We start from the raw sequence: 27,788 nt of genomic DNA, 5'->3' as shown, positions 1-27,788 counted from the left end.
ACCCTTAAAATGGAATAGAAGTGATAGGGAGTACAACAGACCCAAAGGGGGAGCAAGTCTGGCTCAATTGGCTAGAGGACTCAGAACATGACAGGCTTGCATGTCATGTGAACAGAATGGCCAGAATTGGCTAAAAATGGGTCCCACTTTTGGAAACTGGATAGGTGGACCTATTCCCATGGGTTTGACATGGATAAGTAAGTTAATTAGGAAATCATAAACTAATTTAATATCTAAATACAATTAGTCTTAATTTTGTAATTAAGTATATATGTATATATGTATATCTACATATACACTTTATATATATAAGTATTATATAATTATATGTATATACATATATGTATACATAATATATTATATTATATATTTAATTGTGGTTAATGGGGCTATAAGAGAGCCACCACTGACCACTCTTCTCACATTACACTCATTTGGACAGCAAAGGGAAAAAAGAAGAAAGAAGAAGAGAAGAGAAGAAGAGAAGAAGAGAAGAAGAGAAGAGAGGAGAAGAAGATCAGAGAAGAAATTTCTGCTCTTAGGATTAGGTTAGAAGATTCAACTACCAGGTAAGTTACATTACTCACCTATATTAATCTGTGGTAAGAGGAAATTTTCAGAAATTAGAAAGGGTATGATCAGATTCTGCTATAAGGAAGAATTCTGGAATTTCAGCAAGAAATTGATGTAAAGAGCTCTTAAATTCTAGGAAGGCGATTTTTTGAAATTTGGAGGAAAGAGAAGGCACGATTTTTTAGGGGGTGTTATCAGGACGTTGCTGAGGCGTGCTGGTTAGGGTTCCTCCCATGGGAGATCCATATGGGATCAGCTCCGGTGATCAGCGGTGGCTGGATCCGATTGGAAAAAGGGATTCTACTGGAGGGGGCGATGTGGGTGAGCATGGTAGACATGCTTTGTTCACTCAATTCTGGAAACCGGCACCTAGGTTTGGTATACAGGCGGTTATGGTTCCTGATGAAGTTCTTTCTCTAAAGGAAGGGTCTGGTGGCTCTCGTGCAGGTGTGGTTGGGGGGCTGGACGGTCAAGCTGCTGTGAATCTCATGAAGGTGTGTGGCTGATGGGTTCTTCTCAAGATAGTTTAGATGGGTCGATTTCTACTATCAACACAACAACTGCTGCTGTGAAGCGTTCATATGCAACGACTGTTGGAGGAGGGGGTTGAGAAGCTGTTGGATGTGTGTGGCCTGACATTGAAGCATTTCCTAAACCAATTCAAGCTGGGAGTATTACCCGTGTAATTATCCCACAAGACGATTATGAGAGGGTGCGGCAGAATTTTAGGTATGCTTTGGTTGGCCATTTAAAATTTCATTTTGCTTCCCTTGATGCTTTGAAAAAAGATTGTAGAGACCAAATTTTGTCCCCCCCCCCTCGGAAATGATGAATTATGGGTAATGAGGAGACATATATTCTCTCTTTTGGAAAGAAATCGAATTTTTGGCACAAGTCCAGATTATCCCAGAACTTGTGATCGGTCAAACCCGATGTTGTTTAATCATGTGGGGAAGGTGACCGGAAGTGGTCGATGCCTTTTGTCAGAATACGACAATCGAGCCTAGTATGTGCTCGATTCCCATATCATTAGAACGTACTCGGGAATACGGTCCTATTGGTATCTTGCACGAAAAAAATGGAAACTCAAGTGTGCCGTATTATTTACTTGAACTTTGAACCGGTTAAACCAAAATTAGACCAAACCAAACCAAATCAGATCGAACCAAACGCTATCCCAAACAAAACCCTAACCTAAGCCAAACCTTAAACCAAACCAAATCAGTCCACCCTAAACCAAACCCCAACCAAAACTTGCCGCCTTTCCTCAGGTGATAAAATTTCCACCGCAACCACATAAGGCTACTACTTTAGGTGATAAAATTTCTAGCACAACCATGTATGGCTACTATCTCCTAGCCTACAGGGTAGGCTCCCAGTCTACAGGCATACTTGGAGGCATATCGGAGTGCCACGGCCTTTTATCAGGGGGGAGGGACCTTACACGATGAGTGTAAGTCCTTACACTTTCGTGTAAAGCTTACACGGATGTGTAAGACCTTTCACCCTTCTATACCCCCTTACACGCCCCTAAACCCCCTGTATGCGCTTTTACATGGATTTTTTACATGGATGCCTCATTTTTTTCTATAAATAGTGACCTCGGGTCAGCGAAAGGAAAGCAGCAAAAAAAAAAAAAAACCTAAAGAGAAAAGAGGAAAAAAAAAAAAAAAACCACTGAAGATGAAACCCTGTTTCAGAGACCAATAACCTGCAAAATAGTCCTGAGAAAAAAACCCTATTCCAGAGGCCTGACAAAAGAGAGAGAGAGAGAGAGAGAGAGAGAGAGAGAAAGAGGAAAGAAAAAGAAGAGATGAGAGACTGTAGAAATTGTGAACCGAGCTTACTAAAGTTGAAGTTGACAGAGTCCTGCCCTATTTTCAGAAGTCCACATCATCCATATCAGGTTAGTATGGAACTTCTATTTAAGTTTTTTTGTATTTGATTCCAATATTTTTATTACGACATGGAAGCCCTAACCAAATTTCCATAGTTGATTCCAACCCTAGGGAATACGGCACGGAAGCCCAGCCCAAATTTCCACAACTAATTCCAACCCAAGGAATACGATGCGGAAGCCCAGCCCAAATTTCCACAGCTAATTCTGACTTTAGGAATACATTACGGAAGCCCTGCCTGAATTTCCACAGTCAATTCCTACCTCAAGAATATAGTGTGGAAGCCCTGCTCAAATTCCCAAAAACCAGAACCCATGTTCACACCCTAGCATAGAAACCCTGTCAACTTTCTTACACAAGTGCTAGAAGTTTTTAATTTCTTCCAAGAAAGAGAGAAGAAAATTAAATCGTTGCCCTTGAGTCAAGGAAAATTATCGGATATTTCACTGTTTTCATCTGTCATTATCATGTAAAATATTATATCGTAATTTCATTTGTATATATATTACGTACCTCATCTCCGTATGGATTATTTTATGTGTCTATTGCATAAAATAATGATTTATTGTTATCATTTCATGTATTAATTTTAGCATGTGTACATTAAATGTAATATGTTTCATCATTTTATGCGTTATCATAAGTGTTCCTCACATGAAATAACAAGCATAATTGTCATGTCATGGGGCATTGTACGTGTATGTGGATAAGGTAATTGCACTTTCTATCATATTTCATGTGATATTTCAATAACTTCCTACAATTATTTCATGCAAATGTATGTATATGTGATTGCGTTATTTCATATAATAAGACTTCCATGCTAGCTTAGGCTATTAAAATTCTTAGGGGAGAATATTCGAAATCCAAGCCACTGGTAGAAAGACCGGAAATTCCAGGTGAGGTGGGTGCCTAACACCTTCCCACACTCATAACTTGACATAGACCCCTATCTTTGGAACAGAACAAAAATGAAGTCAAATTCGGGGGTTCCTTCCTTTCACAGGAATCTTAACCCCTACTCGAGCTCAATCCCTCGATCGAAATTGGGCTCCACAATAGAGTTCTAGGCCCTGAATCCTAAATGGCGACTCCAAAAATCATGCTTTCTTCATCCCCCCCATAATCGCCAGACATGTTTGGAGACAATTCACCCCTGCAAGGCAGACAGGTGAGAGGAAATAAGCTGAAAGAAAAAGGCATTTTCACTTATAGTGGCGACTCCATTGGGGACTATCAAACTTTCTATACGAGAGGCTTACAATGAATGTTAGAATTTTCTTCCCCTCATCATTATTGTGTGTAAACGTGTTTGTATATTGCTTGCTAATTGGATAATGCATCGTGTTCGAAGTGAAATCACTTGACGAGTGTACTCCCTGTCGTGCCCGCACCCTTGGGGAGATCAGTGCACGATACTAAGTACTCTGAGATCAAATGATGCCCACTTCCTACATAAGAGTTCTCGAAGTGAATTTGGTTGGTGAGGATGGTAGTTGATAGTTCAAAACCCTCAGGGTAATAGGATATATCTGGTCATTCTGAGATTAACCAATGGCCACTTTCTGCACTACATTTGTACACACACTCACTCACGGATACACCTACCCTTGTGGTTAGCCGACTGAACCCACGTAATGTCATGGACAATCACCGGCGAAGTCACACCCCTTGCGGTACCATCTGGTATATCAGAAGAACCATGTACCCATGATTTGCTTTCAGCGATAGGTATATCGGTTCTGCCAAGGGTGGCCTTGTTCTGTCCTATAGCCTTACCCATTGCATCGCATCAGATAGGAACTAGACCATTGAACAACTAGGGTACGTCACACACTGACTCAGTAATTGTTTGCGGTTCAAGTTAGAACCCTTCTAGCCTGTTTCATATGGGATGAGATTTTTCCTATATATATTTAAACCTTATGTGTTCTTTGACAATTGGAAATTGGGAGAGGCAACTATATCGGTTTTGGTTCATGTAACCATGCCTGTGGGGTGATTCTCACTTCACCACATTATATTATCGCGTGCTCCAAACTGATAATGTTCCACATAACCAATCCAGGAGTCAGGAATGATTAGGTATTTTCATATTACGAGGAGAAACAAAATACCTATGTGAAATCAACTATGAGGTTGTTCTTATATGAACCAACTTGTCTGCTTTTCCACATCATAATTTATGTCTAACTTGGGCCCACTTAGTAAAAAAAAATATGTGTGAATATCAACTGAAGATTGGGCCAAAATTTTGCGTGTGCATCATTAAAAAAAATCAAAAATAAAAAAAATCTAAAAATTAAATTTCTTTCTTTAGGTCAGGCACGATTCTGCATCAAAAAAATTCCCCGTTGTCTGTGTAGACCCGTCAAGATAACCGTTTCGTCTGTGTCAGTCCTGAGAGATCCTTACCAAATGTGGAACTTATTGTTCAACTCACTCCACCAAGTTCACCTAGTTCAGTATCATCTGAATAGTCGGCAAGTATGGATCTAGCTAGTGGAAGTCAACCAGATGCCCAAGAGAAATGAAGAATGGAAATGATACAATTAGAGTTGGAAGAATTACATCATTTATTCAACCAATTTACCAGTGCAAAGCAGCCTCAACAACAGACTGAACCTATTTCAACTCCAGGAAAGCAGGAATGGACCAAGATGGGGTCTAATGCGCCTCGCACCATGCCGAGGCTAGTGGTTGATAATGTTGAAGAAGAAATCCGACCAGATCTTCCAACTGAACCCCCTGAAACTAAAAGGGAAAGAAAGATGATGGAGAAATTAGAAAGACTTGAAAAACTACTGCAGAAGGGGAAAGCCGTAGACATTCAAGCCATAGAAAACTGATGAGATGGTCCTTTTTCCCGGAGCTTGATTTTCAGAGAAATTTAAATGGAACACTGATAAGTTTGACGGCAAAGGTGACTCGAGGGCACACTTGAAGGTCTTCATTAATATTTCCAGATCATGGGAATTTACTGAAGAATAAATGGGGCAAGCATTTTTGCTTACTCTTTTAGGCCCAGCTCTTCGTTAGTTAACTCAGTTAGACCCTTCCCAAACTCAGAATTGGTTAATAGTTATAAAAGCATTCACCAAGCAGTACTCTTACAACACTGAACTAGATATAACTCGACGAGAGTTAGAAACTGTTCGGCTGGCTCCAGGTGAGGGTTTCACTGAGTTTCTCCTAAGGTTTCGAGATAAGGCAAGCATGATGACATCTCAACCTACTGAAAAAGAACAAGTTGAAATGATTCTAGATAACTTGGAAAATACCTACTAGGATGTGTTATACAATCAGCACATTGAGACATTCTCAGTATTGCTAGCAACTGGAAAGAGGGTTGAAAACCGTATATTCAGAGAATCACAACATCGTGGTACTTCTCAAAGTCATCCTGAACAAGGAAAAAGCCCAAGGCCAGACCAGTACCAAGGTCAAGGGCTAAATTTGGTGGGCCAGAATCAATAATCTAGCATAGCTCAAGTCACAACATCTCCTCCAACTATTATACAACCTGGCTCATTATCCAGATAGGATTCAAAGCCTCAACGACAATTCACCGATTTGGGCATAGATAGATCTCTAGTATCTGCTGAATTGAAGAAGGAAGGAATTTTGGGCACAATTCATCCTCAACCAGTAAAAATCCCTTGCCAGAGTAGTATGATCAAAATCAATTATGTGACTATCACACCCAAGAAGGGCAGCCCACTGATGAGTGCATCGCACTCGGACATGTGATACAGGTTCTTCTAGAAGATGGAAGGCTTCAACTGAACACTTGAGCAGTAACCAGATGTTGTAATGATGTTCGAATAACTAAAAAAGGAAGCAGAACATAAGAAGCACATCAGGAGTGTGAATAAAAGAATGCTAGGTTTAGAGAGAGACCGTCATCGAAAGAGATTTTTCTTTCCTTCTTTCTTTCCAATTCAAAATGTAGGAATCATGTTTCATATAAATAAAGTTCTACTTTCAGTTCAACTTCATTTTTGTCTTCTTTCGCTCTTGTATGATGATGAAGAGTGTCAAAGTCTTCATGATAAAGTTCTTGAGCTTTCCATACATCTGATCCCTTTCCAACTAGCATAGAGCCTAGAGGGAATCCTTATCTTGGTAAGTCTACCAAGGGAGGCCATCTTTGGCCGCCAGTTATCCAAAAAGAGAAAAAACCAGGACAGTATACTCCACTAGTCTCTTTGTTGGGCCTTAGCCTTTTCTTTGAAAAGCCTATCTCAGCCCACCTATAACTCATCATCCTGAAACTCTTCTATTTTGTACATGTCCCTTATCTTCTAGGGCCTGATCATGAAATATCATGTCACTGGGGCACCATGAAAAAATTCCCCATAAAAAGAAAAGGAAATTTGGAATTCCAAGTTGGAATAATGCCCAAATTTGGGCCATCTATAAAGTAAGAGTTAAAAAAAATTCAAAAGAAAAAAAAAGGAGAATATATGATAGCCCAAAGTTGAGGCCTTTCCAAATTGAGACAAAAAAAAAAAGGTTGATTTCAGGAATCAAAATCCATTGATCTGAGAAAAATTAGAAGCTACAGGTAAAATTGTCATTTACCTACTTGGCATATGAAAGAAGTCATCAAAGATCAGGTTAGGCCCTGGAAGCATTTTGAGCTTTTTCCATCCTTTGGAACCTGGTCCTAAACCCCATCACAACCTACTGAAGTCCTCCTAGATTGACTGATGATAAAGATTCTCATCGACATCTACGAGCTCATCCGGCTATGATGGAGCTTAATTATCGAGCTTTGGCATCAAGTCATTAGTCTGAACTACGATAGGTCTGATCCTCATTTGAGGTACGAAGGCAACTTAGCCACAATGCTAAAGTGTGACCAACCACTACTCAACATTCAATATTCATATATTTGTATCCATCCTAAACTACGTTTGACCTGATCCCTACTCTAGGTACATAGGCATCTTGATGAAATAATAATCAAGTTCGGTCCTCTCACTATCACAGTTTTTCAAATTATATCCATCATATGTTTCTCCATGTCAATATCTGTCTCTACATTGGTCTCTCAAAAGAACCAAAGATGGAAGAAAGAATGGGAAGAAGTTCAGGATCAAAGAAATTTACTGCTCGCGATAGTATAATCTTGATAACTGCTCACTTCTGTGGATATAAAAAAAAAAATTCTGCTACCAGGGCATTTCTATTCTGAAAAATGAGGGAGGAAGATTTGATGTCAGTGGGGCAATTTGCTGATTCAGGGGCACGCAATTCATGAGGATTGATTTCTGAACATTGGAAGGTCTTAGCCTGAGATGTGGAGCAATTATTGTAAAGTGAAAAGTCCAATACAGCTGGGGGCAAATGCCATGGCTACTGCCTTACAAGTGTATCCTTGAGAAGAATGACCTGGTCATCCCTTTTTGTCCAAAACCAGGCTTAGTCATTAATGTACATCATCCAAAACCACTTATACCCATTTAGTTCCCACACATATATGGATAATGCAGAATTTTGCCTTGCCAAGTTAAAATGTGAACAATCACAAATTTTCAATAAAAATTTCAAAAATTGCATAAGCATTTCATTTCCTGACCTTGAAGGACAATTGATCATAAAGTTATAATCATCCTTTCTTCACCAAAGGTTGATGGCAATAGCAACACACTTGATGTTATCATGCATAGATATTCAGTTGTATGCTAACCATTTTGTAAGAATCTGTGTTGTACACGTGCAGAAGCAGGAAAATGGAGAATCTTTGGAAAATATTTTAAATTTTACATAATATTCCGTTCAACCCTCATATTTGCATAGGGTTATGTTTCCCTAAGCATTTGATTTCATCCCGATCTCATGATCACCATTGTACCCGTGTGCTTCCAATAATTCCGATCTCGCGATCACCATCATGCTTGTGGAATTTTCAATAATCTCAACCTCTCGAGATCATCATAGTACCCATATACCTTCAATAATTCTGATCTCGTGATCACCATCGTATCCATGTACTTTCAATTATCCCGATCTCATGATCACCGTCGTACCCATGTACTTTCAATCATTCCGATCTCATGATCAACATCGTACCCATATACTTTCAATAATTCTGATCTCGTGATCACCATCGTACCCATGTACTTTCAATTATTCTGATCTCATGATCACCATCGTACTTGTGTACTTTCAATCATTCCGATCTCAAGATCAACATCGTACCCATATACTTTCAATAATTTTGATCTGGTGATCACCATCGTACTTGTGAACTTTCAATCATCTAGATCTCGTGATCACTATCATACCCATGTACTTTCAATCATTCTGATCACTGTCGTACCCATACACTTTCAGTAATTTTGATCTCATGATCACCATCGTACCAGTGTACTTTCAATCATCCAGATCTTATGATCACTATCGTACCCATGTTCTTTCAATAATTCGGATCTCGTGATCACCATCGTACCATGTACTTTCAATTATCCTGATCTCATGATCATCGTTGTATTCGTGTACTCTTAATCATCTCAATATCTTGATCACCATTGTACTCTTGTGCTACTGATCACTCCAAACTCTTAATTTCTCATGCGCCTATGCAATCATTAATCTCACGATCATGTAAACTTCGGGATGCATGGGCCTCAGCTTTGTACTTGCAATCTCACAACAAATTGCTATGTTCACAAGAGAAGAATTATGGAGAAACCGTTTTCCCATAAATTCTTAGTGAAGGTTGAGATGCCATTATAAGAATGATATTTCCGCAACAGCGCCAGAAAATGCTAATTCCAATGCCAAAAATCCATAATAAGATGTCATTTTCACAACAACGATAGTAAGTGCCAATTCTAGTGTTGAAATGCCATAATAAAAATATCATTTCCACAACAGCACCAGAAAGTGCCAATTACAATGTCGAAATGCCATTACAAGAATGACATTTTCGCAACAACACTAGAAAGTGCTAATTTCAATGCCGAGATGCTATTATAAGAATGACATTTTCACAACAGTTCCAGAAAGTGTTGATTCCATGTTCGAGATGTCATTATAAGAATGATATTTTCGCAACAGTGCCAAAAAGTGCCAGTTCCAATGCCAAAATGCCATTCCCGTAACAACGCTAGAAAGTGCCAATTCCAATGCCAAAATGCCATTATAAGAATGACATTTTCACAACAGTACTAGAAAGTGCCGATTCCAATGCCAAAATGCCATTACAAGAATGAAATTTCCCCGACAGTGCCATAAGTGTAACTTCAGTGTTAAAGTACCGTGAAAAGAGCATCATTTCTACAACAGTGCCAGAAAGTGCCGATTGCATTGTAAAGATGATATAATAAGAGTGTCATCTTCATAACAGCGCCATAAAGTGCTAATTCCATTTCAAGATACCATTATAAGAATGACATTTCCCCGATAGTGCCAAGATGCATATAAAAATTCTTTTTTCTGCAGCAGTGCAAGAAAGTGTCAATTGCATTGCCCGGATGATATTATAAGAATGTCATCTCCACAACAGGGCCAGAAAGTGCCAATTTTAGCTTCATTTCCATGACAATATTGGAAAATATTAATATCAGTGTTAATTTTCGTATTAAGATATCAATAAGATTAGAAGTATCAAGAAATGTTACAAAGAGGTCAATTTGATCAGAAGAGCTAAGGTACGTTATAAGAACGATATCCTTACAATTTCTCCGATGAGTTGTCTCTCAAGTATGTATTCTTTCCTCATTAGAATATAATTGTACTTTGAGATAATTCCCTTATACTTGCACTTTCGGCCAAGTCTGGAACATTTCATGTATGATCCAGTTCTAGTGGTATGATATACCGATACTAGTCAATTGGATATATTGTCATATTAATTTCTTGTTTTCATCAAATTTTACCACCAGAGTTTAATCACTCGCCTTTTGCATTGCACCTCCGCTATTCCTGAATAGGATATTAACAGTACATACTCTAGGGTGACAAAATTTTGTTGTTCTTTTCTTTGCTCTTCAGCTGATGCATAGTCTCAGCCAAAGAGGGGCATTCTTTAGACACCAAATTTTGTCCCTCCCTCGGCAATGATGAATTACGTGTAATGAGGAGACATATATTCTCTCTTTCAGAAAGAAGTCAAATTTTTGGCACAAGTCCAGATTATCCCAGAACTTGTGATCGGTCAAACCCAATGTTGTTTAATGATGTGGGGAAGGTGACCAAAAGTGGTTGATACCTTTTGTTAGAATACGACAATCAAGCCTAGTATGTGCTCGATTCCCATATCATTAGAACGCACTTAGGAATACGGTCCTATTGGTATCTTGCACGAAAAAAATGGATACCCAGGTGTGCCGTATTATTTACTTGAACTTTGAACTATTAAACCGAAATCAGACCAAACCAAACCCTAACTCAAACTAAACCCTAACCCTAGCCAAACCTTAAACCAAACCAAATCAGACCACCCTAAACCAAACCCCAACCAAAACTTGCCACCTTTCCTCAGGTGATAAAATTTCCACCCCAACCACGTAAGGCTACTACTTTAGGTGATAAAATTTCCACCACAACCATGTAGGGCTATTGCGGTCCAGCCTACAGGGTAGCCGCCCAGTCTACGGGCATACCTGGAGGCATATTGGGGTGCCACGACCTTTTTTGGAGGCATATCGGAGTGCCACGAGGGAGGGAAATTACACGGATGAGTGTGAGTCCTTACACATCCATGTAAGGCTTACACGGATGTCTAAGGCCTTACATGGATCCGTGTAAGACCTTACACATCTGTGTAAGGGCCTTACACCCTTCTATACCCCCTTACACGCCCCTATACACCCTGTATACACTCTTACATGGCATTTTTACATGGATGCCTCATTTTTTCTATAAATAGTGACCTCGGGTCACCGAGAGGAAAGTGGCAAGAAAAAAAAACCCTGAAGAGAAAAGTGGCAAAAAAATCCTGAAGATGAGAATCCCTGTTTCAGAGACCAAAAACCCGCAGAACAGTCCTGAGAAAAAAAACCCTATTCCAAAAACCTTACAAAAAGAGAGAGAGAGAGAGAGAGAGAGAGAGAGAGAGAGAGAGAGAGAGAGAGGAAAGAAAAAGAAGAGACAAGAGTCTGTAGAAATTACGAGCCGAGCTTACTAAAGTTAAAGTTGACGGAGTCCTGCCCTATTTTCATAAGTCCACATCATCCATATCAAATTAGTATGGAACTTCTATTTAAGTTTTATAGTATTTGATTCCAATATTTTTATTATAGCGTGGAAGCCCTGCTCAAATTTCCATAGCTAATTCCAACCCTAGGAATACGATGCGGAAGCCAGGCCCAAATTTTCATAGCTGATTCCAACCCTAGGAATACGGCATGGAAGCCCTGCCCAAATTTTGACAGCTGATTCCAACCCTAGGAATGCGACACGGAAGCTATGCTCGAACTGCCACAGTTGATTCCAACTCTAGGAGTACAGTGTGGAAGCCCTGCCCAAATTTCCACAGTCAATTCCTACCTCAAGAATATAGTATGGAAGCCCTGCTCAAATTCCCAAAAACCAGAACCCATGTTAACACCCTAGCGTAGAAACGCTGTCAACTTTCTTATCCAAGTGTCAAACGTTTTTAATTTCTCCATAAAATAGAGAAGAAAATTAAATCGTTACCCCTGAGTCGAGGAAAATTATCAGAAATTTCACCATTTTCATCTGTTATTATCATGTAAATATTATATCGTAATTTCATTTACATGTATAATACGTGCATCATCTCCACATGTATTATTTTATGTGTCTACTACATAAAATAATGATTTATTATTATCATTTCATGTATTAATCTTAGCATTTGTACATTAAATGTAATTTGTTTCATCATTTTATGCATTATCATATGTGTTCCTCACATAAAAAATTGACCATAATTGTCATGTCATGGGGAATTATACCTATATGTAGATAAGGTAATTGAACTTTCTATTATTTTATGTAAATTTTATTATTTCATGTGATTTTAATATAGATCTATATTTCATATGATATTTCAATAATTTCCTACAATTATTTCATGCAAGTGTATGTATATGTGATTGTGTTATTTCACGTAACAAGACTTTCATGCTAGCTTAGGTTGTTAAAATTCTCAGGGGAGAATATTTGAAATCTAAGCCTTTGGTAGAAAAACTAGAAATTCTGGGCGAGGTGGGTGCCTAACACCTTCCCACACTCATAACCTGACACGGACCCCTATCTCTGGAACAGACCAAAATATGAAGTCAAATTTGGGGGTTCGTTCCTTTCACAGGAATCTAACCCCCTACTCGAGCTCGATCCCTAGATCAAAATTAGGCTTCATAATAGGGTTCTAAGACCTGAATCCTAGATGGCAACTCCAAAAATCATGCTTTCCCCATCCCCCCATAGTCGCCAAACATGTTTAGAGACAATTCACCCCTGCAAGGCAAACAGGTGAGAGGAAATAAGAGAAAATAAAAAGGTATTTTTCACTTACAAAGATGCAAAAGACAATTGGAATTTGAAGAAGAAGGTTATTATGCATCCTTTGGGTAAAGGGTTCATAATTTTCCAATTTAAAATGGAAGGGGATATGACTATGGTTTGGAAGAAGAGTCCAATTCGGTTCCAAGGGCAGAATCCTGTTTCAAAGGTGGAAACCTAATTTTAGTATTCATGAGAAACAAGTCCAGACAAAGCTAGTGTGGGTGCGTTTTCTAGATTTACCTTTGGAATATTGGCATGAGAATGTGCTTTTGTCAATGGCCAAGGCTGTTGGGCGGCTTGCAGCACTGGATAGGTTTACTCGACAAGGGCTGCTTGGCCATTATGCGAGAGTTTTGGTGGAGATAGATACCTCTGAGTCTCATGTTCGTGTGGAGGAGATTCAGGTGGAGCGCTGTGAACCTGGATCGAATAAGGAATTTTGTTTTTGCCAGTGCATTGTCTATGAGGATTGATGTCAAAGTGTGGGTACTGCAAGAAGTTGGGTCATCTAGTGGCATCATGTAAGGTCAGGAGAGTGAATGAGGCTCATCGTGAAGAGCAATCTAAGAGTGGTGGTATTCCAGGAGCGGTTTATGTGGATGATGAAGGGGCAGAGGAGGGTGTTGACACCAATAGAATGGAGTGCCAAAAAGGCTGTTCGGCAGGTGATGTGGTGGCTTCAAATGGTAGGGGTGTGGATCCTATTAATGTTATTGAGGGGATTGTGGCGTCTCAAGACTCAGTACCACCTATTGTGGTGGTGGAAGGGGCCATCATTCCTCAGATGACTATGTCACAGGTGGTTGTGGATGGTGCGTCAAGACCTGTGCAAGGAGGGAGTGTGTCTGGCTCTGAGATTGGGCTGGAAGGTGAGGCTAGGAATGGTGCTATTGGGTCGCCAGTGGAAAGGGTGGTTGAAGCTATGAGGATTCCTATGGTGGAGGAGCAACGTGTTACTCGGGTAACAATGCATGGTGGGAGAGGTGGGGGTGGTGTGATTGGGGTTAGGGGTGGACAGGTTACATAGGTTACAACTAAATCTTCCAAGAAAGGCAAAGGATCGAAAGGAGGGGGTTTAGGGGCTGGAAATGGGGTGGAGGTGCCAATGGAGGGTAGGATTAATGTGGTGTTAGAGGGGGATAGTGTTGATAAAGAACTAGGAAGGAGTGACCAGGTGACTGGCCATGGAGTATCCGCACAGGAAAGGGTGAATGGAGGTCAGACGCTAAGGTCCGATAGGGCTGATTCTGTAATTTATTGATTATGCGGATTTTCTATTAGAATGTCTGCGGTATGAAAAATGCAGTGGCTACTAGAGCATTGTAGGTTTATTTGCATGCTTTCTTGCCAGATGTGGTATGTATTACTGAACCTATGGTGGATCCTAGCTCCTTTCCAATTGCCTTCTTTAATCATTTGGGGTATGGGGTTCAGTTTATTCATAATACTCATCCAAATAGAGTCCCAAATATTTGGGTGATTTGGAAAAATAGTTTGGGGCATCCAGTGGTGGTCTAGTCATCTAATCAGATGATATTGGTGTCATTGGAGTGGAATAGTCATAAGATTGTGGTGTCAGTGGTGCATTCTTTTGTTTTTAGGACTACGCGCAGAAGTTTGTGGGTTGATCTCAGGGTAGTTGCCTTTTTTGCTCTACCTTGGGTTGTTATTGCTGACTTTAATGCAACCTTATTTGTGCATGAAAAGAAAGGTCCAGGAAGATTTAATTTGTGTGCAGCAGCTGAATTTCAAGCTATGGATGATGTTTGTGATTTGGTGCAGTCCTCGTCTACTGGGAATAAGTTTACGTGGTCGAATAATAGGCGGTGAGGTAATGTTCTGGCAGTGTTGGATGGGAGTTTTTTTAATGCAAGGTGGTTAGAGGTTTTTGGAGGTGGTGGGTAGCAAGTGCTCTCTAGGTCGGTTTCAGATCATTCTCCTATTTTGATTCGAGTGAGACGATTCCAAGACCGATGAATGTTCCCTTTCACTTTCATAGGTTTTGGATGGAGGAAGGTACTTTCCTAGATCTGGTAAGGGAGGTGTGAGGCGTGGAGATTGGTGGCTTCCCAATATATAAGTTTACTCAAAAATTGGAAAGGGTGAAGGCGATTTTGAAGGTGTGGTCTAGACAAACGTTTCCCAATGTGGATTTGGCTATGAAATTTGCTGAGGAGGAGGTGGATAATGTGCAAAAGGAGATTGATCTACATCGGATGTCTAATGCTCTTTTCTCCAGGGAAGCGGAGGGAAAGACTCGTCTCTTGAAGGCAGTGGAGTAGCATGAGAAGTTGTGAGTGGAAAAGGCTCATCTAAAGTGGGCAAAAGATGGTGATCGCAATTCTAAATTTTTCCATCTTTCCGTGAAGGTGTGGCGGGCAAATAATACTATCAGATCTTTGAAGAAGCAAGATGGAATTGAGGTGTCTCAGCCTACCCAGGTTACTTAATTTGTGTCCAATTTTTATGAAAACTTTCATAAAGCAGCACCATGTATAGCCCATGATGAGCTTTTGCAAGTGATTCCGGAAGAAATTACAGTAGAAGATCAAGTTGCTTTGGAAGAGGTTCTGATGAGGGAGGAGATTAAAAGGGTGGTTTGGGCTCTTGATCTAGAGAGCACCCCTGGTCCAGATGGGTTTCCTAGGGGTTTTTTCAAGCACTGTAGGGGACGTGGTGGGAGAGGATTTCTATGGAGCTGAGGTCTTTCTTTATGGGTGGTAGGATTCCGAAGGGTGTAAATAATAGTTTTGTGACTCCGATTCCCAAGGTGGAAGGAGCAAGTTCTCTGGACAAGTTTCGCCCTATTTGTACGGAAAATTTCTTTTGCAAGGTGTTGTCAAAGCTAATGGTGGATTGATTAGCTTTGCTGCTTCCTCAATTAGTGTCAGATGAGCAAGGGGCATTTCAGAAGAGAAAGGTAATTTCAGCTAACATAGGACTTGCTTTAGAATTGGCTAACTTACTTCACACATCAGTGAGAAGAGGCGGTATGGGAATAAAGGTTGATATGCAAAAGGCATACGACACTCTTTCATGGGATTTCCTTTTTGCGGTGCTGAGGAGGTTTGGGTTCTTTGTGGTGTGGGTTGGATGGATTCATAAGACTTGATTTCTACTAGAATTTCGGTATTGGTGAATGGGGGTCCAGTGGGTTTCTTTGGTGTTTAGCGGGGTTTGAGGCAAGGGGATCCAATCTTTCTAATGTTGTTTATTTTGGCAAAGGAATTGTTGTGTAGAGGGTTGCGGAGTTTGTGGAAGGAGGGGAAGCTGAAGTCTCTTCTAGGTCCAAGAGGGATTGAGGTCCTGAGTCATCTGCTTTTCACAGATATTTATATTTATGAATGCATCGACCAGGTATGTTAGATACTTACGTGATTTCTTTCTGAAGTATCAGGAGTTCTCTAGTTAGAGGTTTAATTTGGAAAAAAAGTAAGCTTTTTTTTAGTAAGGTGGCGCCCCACAGGAAGAGGTTCATTACGAATGAGTTGGGAATTCCAATTTGCTCTCTACCTACTAGATATCTAAGGGTTGAGATCTTTAAGCGAAGGGTCACTAAGAAATGTCTGCTTCCTATGATGGATAAGATAAAAGCTCGGTTACTGGGATGGAAGGGTAAGTTACTTTCTATGGCTGGTCTGGTGGAGCTTATTTGTTCTGTGGTGTCAGGTATGCCTATTCATAATTTCTCTATTTACTGGTGGCCTGATTCTGTGGTCAAAATCATTGAACGATGGATGAGGAATTTCTTGTGGTCAGGAGATATTGCATTGATAAAGAAAATTGCAGTGAAATGGGTGGAAATCTGTAAGCCCAAATCAGAAGGGGGGTTAGGGATTAGACGGATGAGGGAAGTGAATTGTGCTTGTCTTTGTAAATTGGTGTGGTAGATGAAACATGAGGAGACAGCCCTATGTAAGTTTCTTCGAGCGAGGTTTATGGACAAATTTGGAAAGCTCAAGGTGGGGTATAAATCTTCTTCGCTATCAAAAGGAATTTCCAAGATGTGGAAGTTTGTAGCCTCTCAGGAGTGTTGGGTGGTGGGGAATCGTAGTGATATCTTTTTTTGGCAGGATAGGTGAATGGGGCCGAGATCCATTGTAGAGTTAACTGCTCTTCCTCAGGAGCGGTTTGACAATAGTGCTATGAAGGTGGCGGATTTTATTCACGTGGGCCAATGGTGTCTCCCGTCGGTGTCTTTAGATTTTTTGAAAGCAGTTATAGAGGAAATTAAGGGATTCTGTTGCCCAGGGAGTATAAGGATAGGTGTTTCTGGTCTTTATCACCTTTGGGAGTGTTTTCCACTGTTTCTGCATGGGAGGCACTGAGAAGTTCTCGACCCAGGGAGGGTTGGGCGAAGGTGGTCTGGGATGCTTCTTTTCTTCCTCGTCAATCTATTTTTGGGTGGAAGCTGATGCATGGGAAGTTATCTGCGGATGACAAGGTGAAGAGGAATGGTGTATGGTTAACTTCAAGGTGTGAGGTATATAAGAAGGCAGAGGAATCTTTCTTCATCTCTTTTTGGAGTGTAAGGGGACGACTTTCCTTTGGAGGTCATTTGCTCAGTTGTTTGGTGTAAATTGGGTGATGGAGTGGGATTCTCTTCCTGATCACTTGAATTGGTGGAACCAAAAAGCTGCTGGTAGGTATTCTTTGGAATTGTGGATGGCAGGCTTTATTCTGATTCCATATTTTATTTGGCTAGAGAGAAATTTGAGGAGATTCGAGGGGGTATCTCGAACCTATGACCAGGTTTTCTGGGCATTTAAAGGTGAGATCAAGAGATTTTTTCCCTCTAGCTGTAGGACAAACCCATGGGGGATTCTGCAGCAAAGAAGGAATGAGAGGCCTGATGTGTCAAGAAGAAGGTTTAAGGAGGTAAGAGAAGTGTTCTGGATGCCTCCGCAAGAAGGGTGGTGGAAGATGAATTGTGATGGGTGTTCTTTGGGGAACCCTGGGAAGGCGGCTTCGGGTGGCCTACTAAGAGATTGTAACTCCCAAGTAAATGCAGTTTACAGTTCTCATTTGGGGATTGCTTCAAATTTTCAAGCGGAATTTCATGCTATGATTCTAGGGATTGAGAGAGCTCGTGATCTTCACTGCTCCAGTCTGTGGATTGAGTGTGATTCGATATCAGTGGTGTTGATGATCCAAAAGGGTATGGTGCCTTGGTTTATTTGGCAGAGGTGGGCTGCACTTCAGTCTTTCTTGGAAGGTATTAGCTGGAAAATTACACATTGCTATAGGGAAGCCAACCCTATTGCAGATTTTCTTGCTATTTCTGTAGCAAAGAAGGAAGTGGAGATTCTTGTTATTGAATGGCCGATGAGTGTGCAGAATTTCTTCTTAGAAGATGCTTTATCTAGACCATGGTTTAGGTTTAGATAGTATTTATTCAGTTGTTGGTTTTCTCTGATTGCTCCTTTTCTTCTTCTCCTGCTAATGGCAATGCCGAAGGTGGGAGGAGTTAAGCTTGAGGTTTTTTAATTGTTACTGGTATTTCCAGATTGTAAACTTTTTAAAAAATTTTAACACAAATGATCTTCGGCCAAAAAAAAAAAAAAAAAAAAAGGGGTCTTGAATCGTACCATTCTTTGATGGTTTAACTAAAGAACTTTAAAATCAGCAATTGGTTCCAAGAACCATGATTGATTGGGGTTGGAATGAGAGAATTCTCATCCAAGATTGTAAAATAGAAAATTTTTAGAAGAAGAAATGAAATCACTCCCTCTGTTTTGTTCTCTGAGGACTATAATGAAACATGCAAAAGTAATGGAGGCCAAATCCTTCACATGGAAAGTAAAATTTGCAAAGACAAGCATGCATGCAACCTTAGACTAGACTTGGATCAAGGTAATTGATGTTAATTCATACATATGAGTAGAGATTCTGAGATTAGGAAGATGATTTTGGGAATTACTGCTGAAATTGTAAAAATTAAATTTGTTAGTAGGTTAGTGAATTGATGATTTTAGTAATAAAAATTATGTAATATGATACTGTGGTGAAGGTTTAGTTTAGAATTAAGGTATTAGAAACTAGAAATTTGAAGAAAATCTGCAGGGAGAGCAGGTAGAATTGAAATTCTACAGAAATGGCACGACCGGTGGGAGACATCCAGCCAGCCGGTCTGGCCAGGGTCTCCAACCGGTTAGGCATCCAAAGACATTTTTGCTTTCAAACTTTGACAACAAATTGCAAGTCTGAGAAGCGATTTGTAGGGCTGATAGGGGTATACATTGTGACTTGAATTGAGATGTAAATTTACTCAAGTATATTTTAATAAATATGTATATATATAATTTTATTTTAGGAGTTCCAGCTAACCGTGAGGGAACAAGTTCAACACCTGGAAAAGTGGGAACTGAGTCATATTTTTTAGGTGAGTGGATGCCCCTTTATCTTATTTCTTTTGGTGTGTTTTATTTCTATTGTTCATGCATCATTGGTTGTGTTTGTGTATATATAAATATTTTCTGCATTTGCATTTACTTCTATATATGTGGTATGATGAAAAGGATGGTGATGTAAAGGATGGTGAGTGGGTGCCCCTCTATCTTATTTCTTTTGGTGTGTTTATTTATGTTATTCATGCATCATTGGTTGTGTTTGTGCATATGTAAATATTTTCTGCATTTGCATTTGCTTCTATGTATGTGGTATGATGAAAAGGATGGTGATGGAAATATGGAAGGTAAGATAAATGAGATGGATCACGAGCAGGTGCCCATATATGCATGTGTGGTATGGATGAATTGATTGTACATCATCTAATATGATGGTTAGGTATTACAACTCCAAGTGCTACACCCCTTGTCCATAGGGGGTTAGGTACGGACTAATCCTGACAGATGTGGCTGCCTGATTAGCAGTGCACTTGGTGAAGTGATGTATGATGTCAGTTGTGGATTTGGACAGGATACGATATACTGTATGCCCGATAATTATTTTATAGGGTTAGCTGGGGGACCGAGGTTCTGACCGGGACCGGCTGGCTCCTACCTACAAAGAGCTTGTATTCCTGAGGTCCCAACATATAGGGTAGGGAATGCCACCTTTGTTGCGTGGCACTATACCCATAGGTGATGAGACATAGTAATGGACTAGGCAATGTGAATAATTATATAAATGGACATCGTGAGCATCATTCTTATGTGTGGAGCATGCATTGCATGTGGATGCTTGTGTTGTTCTCCCCCACCCCTTACTGAGCATTACCAGCGCTCACCCCCTATCACCTACAGGCTTCTGGTATTGAGCATGATATTATGGTTGTGGATCAATTGGCATATACTCTGGATATTGATGATTTCAGTCATGGACCTGATTGCGAGTGCAATGATTGTGTATATGATGGATAGACTATATGATATTGTGATTCTTTTTTGTGTATATATGAAGTTGAAAGAAGAGACCAATTTTTGATGGATTGACAGGTGGAAGAATTTCTTTTTGTGTACATATATTTTGGTTATTTGGATTAATGTAATATATGGACCATTGTAAGTAAATTCTGAATTTTGGTACATATGTTATCTATAACACTTAGATGCACTGGGTGAATATTATCTTTACTTGATTCTAATTATCTGCTATGAAATTATTTTGATTCCGATTATGTATAACATGAGGGATGTGATGTTGTGGACTCTCCTAGAGTAGGATCCTGGGGTAAGTAGGCTGACTAGGTATGGTAAGGTATCTAGTGCATGCATGCCTGTGCCATATGAAGGGCAAGGTATGGTGTGTGGCATGTGATGTGTGGATGTCACAGATGAAGCCCCACGAAGAGGCCCGATCCACCAAGGAGGCCAAGCCCTACAACTCCCTCCTTCTCGGCGTGCCTGCAGTTAGAGTCCCCCTAGCTTGCAGTATCCACAATGGGCCATCCCGTTTTCATAGATCACCTTTTTCCTGTAGCAAAACTCCTTCATGGAACCAGCTTCAAGACGTTCCACTTGAATCTCCTTGATATGGGAAAAGGATTTAGATCCGTCAATCTCCACTAGGACATAAGCGAAATGGCCTATCACTTATTGAGTATGACAACACAAAGCCATAGGCCTTCCCACTACCTTAGCTATAAAAGCAGAACATTCTCATGCCAATACTTAAGAGGTAGATCAGGGATCATACCCACAGAGCTTGGTGAACACTTGCTTCTCGTGGATGTTGAAATTAGGCTTCCAACATTGCAATATGATCGATTGACCCTAGAACTGGATCAAACTTCTTCTATACACTTTAGCTTTATCACCTTCTATTGAAAACTGGAAGATGATTGTGTTGTAATTATTCATAAAATTACTATTTAATTGTTAATTTGAATTTGATGTTCATGATTAATTTGGCTACATAATGTGATATTTTATGCTTGCAGGGTTTTCAAGAGATGTGCACGCGTTGATGCTAAATGAATGGAGGTGGTTCAGTCTAGAAGCAAGGGAAAATGATCAAAAGCAGAGTTGGAATTTTCAAGAGAAGAAGAGAATAAAAAAAAATTAAAAAAAGGAAATTGAGGAGAGAAAGAAAACCCGACGGTTCTCCTTCTCTCCCTATTTCACACACCCTTCTCTTCTTTCCTCTCCTATTCACTCTCATCTTTTTCTCTCTCCTTGTCCAAATTAGATTAGGACACTTTCTTTTCCCTAAAATATCTCCCCTAATACAAACTCAGCCCATGACTCCATCTCCTTTCACAACTCCACTTCTTTTACATTTTCTCTCTCTTCGTCTTAAAATCCCTATCCCCAATTTCTCTTATCAATTTCTTTTCCTATAATTTCTCTCTTCTCTCTCCCATCTCACCAAATCCTTCATCTCTCTCTCCTCTTTGGTCACATCTCACATGCACACTCCCTCCCTTGTTTTTCTCCCACGGATTCCCTCTCTTTTCCCTGTTTTCTCTCCCATGCCCGCGCATCTTTCTCTCTCCTATTCTCTTTGTTCTCACCTAAATCTCTCCCTTTCACTCATGGCTATCCCTCACCCACATCTCTCTCCTCCTTGCTCTCCCATCTCATGCACCCTTATCTAAATATCTCTCTCGGTCCTTCTCTTTTGGGGACTCTTCACACTCATTCTCTTGGACATAGGCTGCGCATATCAACCCCTCATATACAACATCCCTAGCTTGTTTTTCTTTCTTGGTTCTCACAGTTCTCCCTTCTTCTTAGATTGCACCTGCTTTGGAATGGATTTTTCTGGACAACATTGCACAAAGGTCATTGCCATTGCATCGAGGTCCCATCAGCACCATCATCATTACTGTTGTTCGTTCATTTGCACCATGAGTGGCTAAGTCTCCTTTTTTCTTTAGGTTTAAATGAAGTTTTGAGTTATTGTTATTTAATTTCTGGTTGGAATTCATACTTGATCATTTGATGTTAAAGACCCCTCCCATTGTGGATGATTTTTAATAGTTAAATTAGTTTAGAATATTTGTCTCTGTGATTCAGTTATTCTATCCAAACAATGGTATTTTATGTTGATTTTTTACATACACTAACGATAGCTTTTAACCAATCAAACTAAGCATGCTACGCTAAAGTGATAGACGATAGTGCTTGACAGGATAGGTTATGCTTAGGGTAGCCAGAGATTAGATTTGTGTGGTTGCATTGGAACTTGTAGTTTCAGTGAACCGAAGTATGACCCAGAGATAAAGCTAATAGTACCAAAATAGATTCAAGACCTAAGGATAGGTTCTTCTCATTAATTCTTATCTTTGTTAATTGGCATACTTAGTTTAATTTGAATTCTAAATTATATAATTTTGATTTTCAAAACAGCATTTACCTCAATCTTAGTAAGGGTTCGACCACTTTCTTACCACTATCTCATAGTTTAGTTAGGTTTATTTTGATTCGTTCACGACAGCAATCAAATTTTGGCGATCTTCCTGGGGAATTGAAGCACTGTTTGTTAAGATTGATTTAGTTGTTTTGTTTTATTTTGTTTTAGTTTTAATTTCAGAATTTTTTCTATCTACTTCTTTAGTTTAAGTTTAATTCAGCCTAAGTTGATTTTATTGTGTTTTGTAGGTAGTTGATGCATGGCCATCGTTCTTGTCATCCGAACTTGACCAATTTGGACCCTGAAATTGAGAGGACTTTGCATTTAATTCAAAAAAAATAAAATGGTAGAGGAGAATAGACCTATAAGACACCAATTGAGTGAACACTTCACCCCATTGACTTATACATCTACCTCATGTATTACGGTTCTTGCTGTTCAGGCCACCCAATATGAGATCAAGTACAATATCATTTAGATGCTTCCATATTTCTAGGACTTAATAATGAGGAACCCTACAAGAACCTGGATAAATTTTTAAAGATATGCTCCACTGTCAAAATCCAGAATTTTTTTGAAGATGCCTTTAGGTTGACCTTGTTCCCATTTTCCCTTAAGGATAAAGCTAAACAATGGCTTAATTCTTTGGATTCTATAGTGATCGAAACCTGGGCCCAAATGCAATAGGAGTTCCTAAAGAAGTACTTTCCCATAGGTAGGACTAACCAAATCAGGTGAGCCATCACTAGCTTTTCACAAGCTGATGGTGAGCAATTCCATGAGACCTGAGAGAGACTTAAGGATCTAATTAGAAAGTGTACCCATCATGTTGTACCTAAGTGGAAGTTGGTCCAATGTTTCTATGATAAATTGATAGATATACATAGGCAGATGGTTGATGCTTCCTGTGGAGGCACTTTTATACATAAAAGTGAGGATGAGGCATGGAAACTATTTGAAACTCAGTGAAAATTCCCTACATCATATGTCAGCCTCTAGGACTGAAGCCCCCACCATTGGATCCCAAAAGAGAGGTGGCCTCTATGAGGTAGGCCAATTTGTGGCCATAAACACTAGAGTGGACATGCTTTCTGAAAAGCTTGACTGCTTATTGTCTATGGGGCAGAATTTTAGGCAATCTACCCCAGCTCCCACTTATCAGGATGTGTGTGCCCTTTGTGCCAGTCTTGCACATTATGTGGGTGATTTCCTTCAAGCAGTGCAACTCCCTGAATATGTTCAAGAATATACACAGGTTACCCCAACCTTCTCCAAATTGGATAATGACCCATATTCCCAGACCTATAACCATGGTTAGAGGAACCACCCCAATTTTGGATGGAAACAACTCAATAGTTTCCAAAATCCATCATATAGGTAGAATTTTTTCAATCAGCAGACTGCCTATAGAGATGTGCAGCAACCACCTCCTCCACCACCTAATATGAATTCATCATTAGAGGAAAAGGTGATGCATGCCTTGAATGGGTTGGACCAGAGCACACAACACTTACACTCCTATACTCAATCCCTCACTAAGTTAGAAAATTAGTTGGGTTAATTAGCTGACGCTATCAGTAAGAGAGAGGAAGGTCATCTACCAAGTCAAGTGGTAGGAAATCCTAAGAGTCAGCCTAGCAATCAAGTTTTCTATGAACAAGCATAGGCAATCATAACTCTAAGGAATGGTTGAGTAATGGGAACACCTGAACAGAGTTCCCCTACAGAGGATTCTACGAAAGAAATGAGTCCAGACCCTAGTCCTGAAGCTCCACAAGCTTCCAAGGACAATGAGATTGAACAAGTTAGGGGAGGCGGTAACCCTAATGTTTATAAGCCTAAAGCCCTTTTCCCCTCTTGTTTAGATTCTCCTTCTTCTTCTACATTTGGTAAGAAGGGTTCAAGAATGGAAGAGATAATGGAATTGTTCAAACAAGTCTAGATCAACCTTCCTCTTCTAGATGCCATAAAGCAAGTTCCAACTTATGCTAAGTTCTTGAAAGACTTATGCACTCAAGAACATAAATTGAAAACCCACATCCAAAAACTGTCTATCTTACTAAGCAAGTGAGTGATGTCCTGTGCAATAAACTTCCCTAGGCTTAAAGATCTTGGAGCATCTCTCATATCTTGCACCCTTGGGAACCATCCCATTGAGTGTGCTCTCCTTGATCTAGGGGCGAGTGTGAATATTTTGCATAGCTCAGTTTGTGATCAATTGAGTTTGGAGAATTAAAGCCTACAGAGGTTATTCTCCAACTTGTTGACCGTTCAATCAAAGTCCCTAGAGGCTTTATTGAGGACATATTAGTTAAGGTTGATGAGCTCTATTTTCCTGTGAATTTCCTTGTTTATGACATGGAAGCATCTACTGATGGAAAACCACAGTCGATAATCTTAGGGCATCCATTCTTGGCCACTGCCAATGCATGCATCAATTGTAGATCAGGTGATAAGGACATTTCCTTTGGTAATAAGAAGCTTCGATTGAATATCTTCAATGCTTCTTTAGGGACCCAACATGAGGACAAGTGTTTCTCCACTGATGTGATAGATGAGGTGGTAGCAGAGTACACCCCAGTGATATTAGAAGATGACCCAGTGCAGCAGTGTTTAACCTTCTTTAGAAGTGATGATCTTGATGTTGATTCTTACACTGATAAGGTTAATGCTCTGCTAGATGCTCCTACCTGCTCTAATCATCCTCCTTGGACTATATTAAGTTTGAACCCCTTCCTCCTTTGGCTGAGAAGCTAGCATTGAGTTCTATTGAGTCTCCACCAGTGTTAGAGCTTAAACCATTGCTAGATTCGTTGACATATGCTTTCTTGGGATCATATGAGATACTACCTGTCATCATTACTTCCAATTTGACACATGATCAAGAAAGCAAACTGTTGGATGTTCTCAAGGAACATAAGGTTGCCATTAGATGGTCTGCGGTTGATTTGAAAGGTATTAACCCGTCAATTTGTATGCATCGTATCTACTGTGGTGATGAAGCTAAACCTTTCCAACATGCGCAAAGGAGATTGAATCCTAATATGTACGAAGTTGTCAAGAAAGAGGTGGTGAAATGGTTAGATGCAAGTCTTATTTATCCCATCCCTAATAGAAAGTGGGTGAGTCCCACTCAAGTTGTGCCTAAGAAGTAGGGCATTATTGTCGTTGAGAATAACCAGGGTGACAAGGTCCCAAATCACACAACCACAGGTTGGCAGGTATGCATTGATTATCAGAGATTGAATTCTGTCACCCATAAGGATCACTTCCCTTTGAAGTGAATTCTGTCACCTATAAGGATCCTAGAGAATTTAGTAGGCCAAAGCCATTTTTGTTTCTTAGATGGCTGTTCAGGTTATAATCAGGTCGTTGTGTATCCTGAAGACCAAGAGAAAACCACTTTCACATGCCCTTATGGTACATTTGCTTTCTGATAGATGCCCTTTGGGTTATATAATACACCTGCCACCTTTCAAAGGTGCATGATGTCTATCTTTTTTTATATGGTGGGAGATTTTCTCGAGATTTTCAAGGATGATTTCTCTATGTTTGGGTTTTCCTTTGATGATTGTCTCTTAAAATTGACTAAAGTTTTGAAATGTTCTATATAGACAAATCTAATTCTAAGTTGGGAGAAGAGCCATTTCATGGTTCAAGACGGCATCGTTCAAGGTCACATTGTGTCCAAACGTGAGATAGAGGTTGACAAGGCCAAGGTTGAGTTGATTGCAAACTCCCACCTCCCACTTCTATTTGGCAGGTCCGTTCATTTCTAGGCCATGCATGCTTTTATAGGTGGTTCATTATGGACTTCAGCACTATATCTAGACCTATGTGCAATTTGCTTGCCAAGGATGCACATTTTGTCTTTGATGATGCCTGTCTTCGAGCCTTCCACACCATTAGAGCTTTATTGTCTGCAACACCCATAATCCAACCCTCGGATTGGTCGTTGCCATTTGATATTATGTGTGATGCATCTGACCATATTGTTGGAGCTATGTTAAGACAAAGAGTTGACAAGAAACCCAATGTCATATATTATGCTAGTAAGACATTCTCAAAAGCTCAATTAAATTATACTACGATTGAGAAAGAATTGCTAGCAGTTGTGTTTGCTCTTGAGAAATTCCAATCTTATCTCCTAGGATCCAAGGTTGTGGTGTATACTGATCATGCTACTCTTAGGCATTTAGTTGCCAAGAAAGACAGCAAACTAGGTCGATTAGATGGATTCTTCTGTTACAGGAATTTGATTTAGAAATTATGGACAAAAAAGGTTCCGAGAATGTGGTAGCAGATCATCTATCTAGTATCTTACTTGAGTCACCCTCCACCACTGAGTTGGTTAGAGATTCATTCCCTAATGAACAATTATTTATGATTTCTCATATTACTTCTCTTTGGTTTGCACATATAGTGAACTACCTGGCTATTGGGAAGCTTCCTGATGGTTGGAGTAAGTAAGATAAATATAAATTCTTCTTACAATTGAAGTTCTATTATTGGGAGGATTCAAAGTTGTTTAGGTATTATCCTAACCAGATTATTCGTCGTTGTGTCCTAGAGAGTGACTTTCATAGTATTCTTACTTTTGGCAACACTCCTACAGGCTCCTGACTCGCAACTAGCTTATATCGCTAGGTGACCAATGGATTTTCTGGGACCAGGGATACCACCTATGTTGCAGTAGCACTGAGATCTTATCTTGGACTTAGTAATTGTTTGCTAGGTATTGTGTGCTAAAACTGGATCATGGGCATCATCTAATTTGTTTGAGCATGCATTGCATCATTTGTTTGCGTGCTTGCATGTACACCCCTCACTGGGTTTGTGAAGCTCACCCCTTGTTGATTACTCCTTTTAGATGGTGGAACCAGTGCTGAGGCAACATTGGACTTCGGCAGCGGTCGTGAGGCTTGTGTCTACGAGACACTGGATTGCTGATGGACTTCACTTTCGTTATTTCAGTTATTTCTGTTAATGTAATTATTTATGAAATGTGTAGTATGTAGTACTGTAACCTTTGATTGT

General features: G+C 39.9%; 1 protein-coding gene, 1 long non-coding RNA gene and 1 other non-coding gene across 4 annotated transcripts in view; 1 reads left to right on the top strand and 2 right to left on the bottom strand.

Moving 5' to 3' along the window:
* The window catches only part of LOC122080884 (protein HEADING DATE 3A-like), a 64,290-nt gene that overhangs the window by 26,520 nt on the left and 9,982 nt on the right, over positions 1-27,788 (bottom strand). The gene's annotated exons all lie outside the window — the stretch shown is intronic.
* Positions 440-27,771, top strand: LOC122080885. Its single transcript, XR_006140943.1, has 3 exons — positions 440-1,302; positions 21,337-22,199; positions 27,622-27,771. It is a non-coding gene; the product is annotated as an uncharacterized LOC122080885 (long non-coding RNA).
* LOC122082936 lies at positions 23,478-23,584 on the bottom strand. Its single transcript, XR_006141473.1, has one exon. It is a non-coding gene; the product is annotated as a small nucleolar RNA R71 (small nucleolar RNA).

This window comes from Macadamia integrifolia, chromosome 6 (assembly GCF_013358625.1).
Source record: "Macadamia integrifolia cultivar HAES 741 chromosome 6, SCU_Mint_v3, whole genome shotgun sequence".
In the NCBI taxonomy this organism is placed as follows: Eukaryota; Viridiplantae; Streptophyta; class Magnoliopsida; order Proteales; family Proteaceae; genus Macadamia; species Macadamia integrifolia.
The sequence above is the reverse complement of the archived record's forward strand: the minus strand, read 5'-3'. Positions and strand labels throughout refer to the sequence as shown.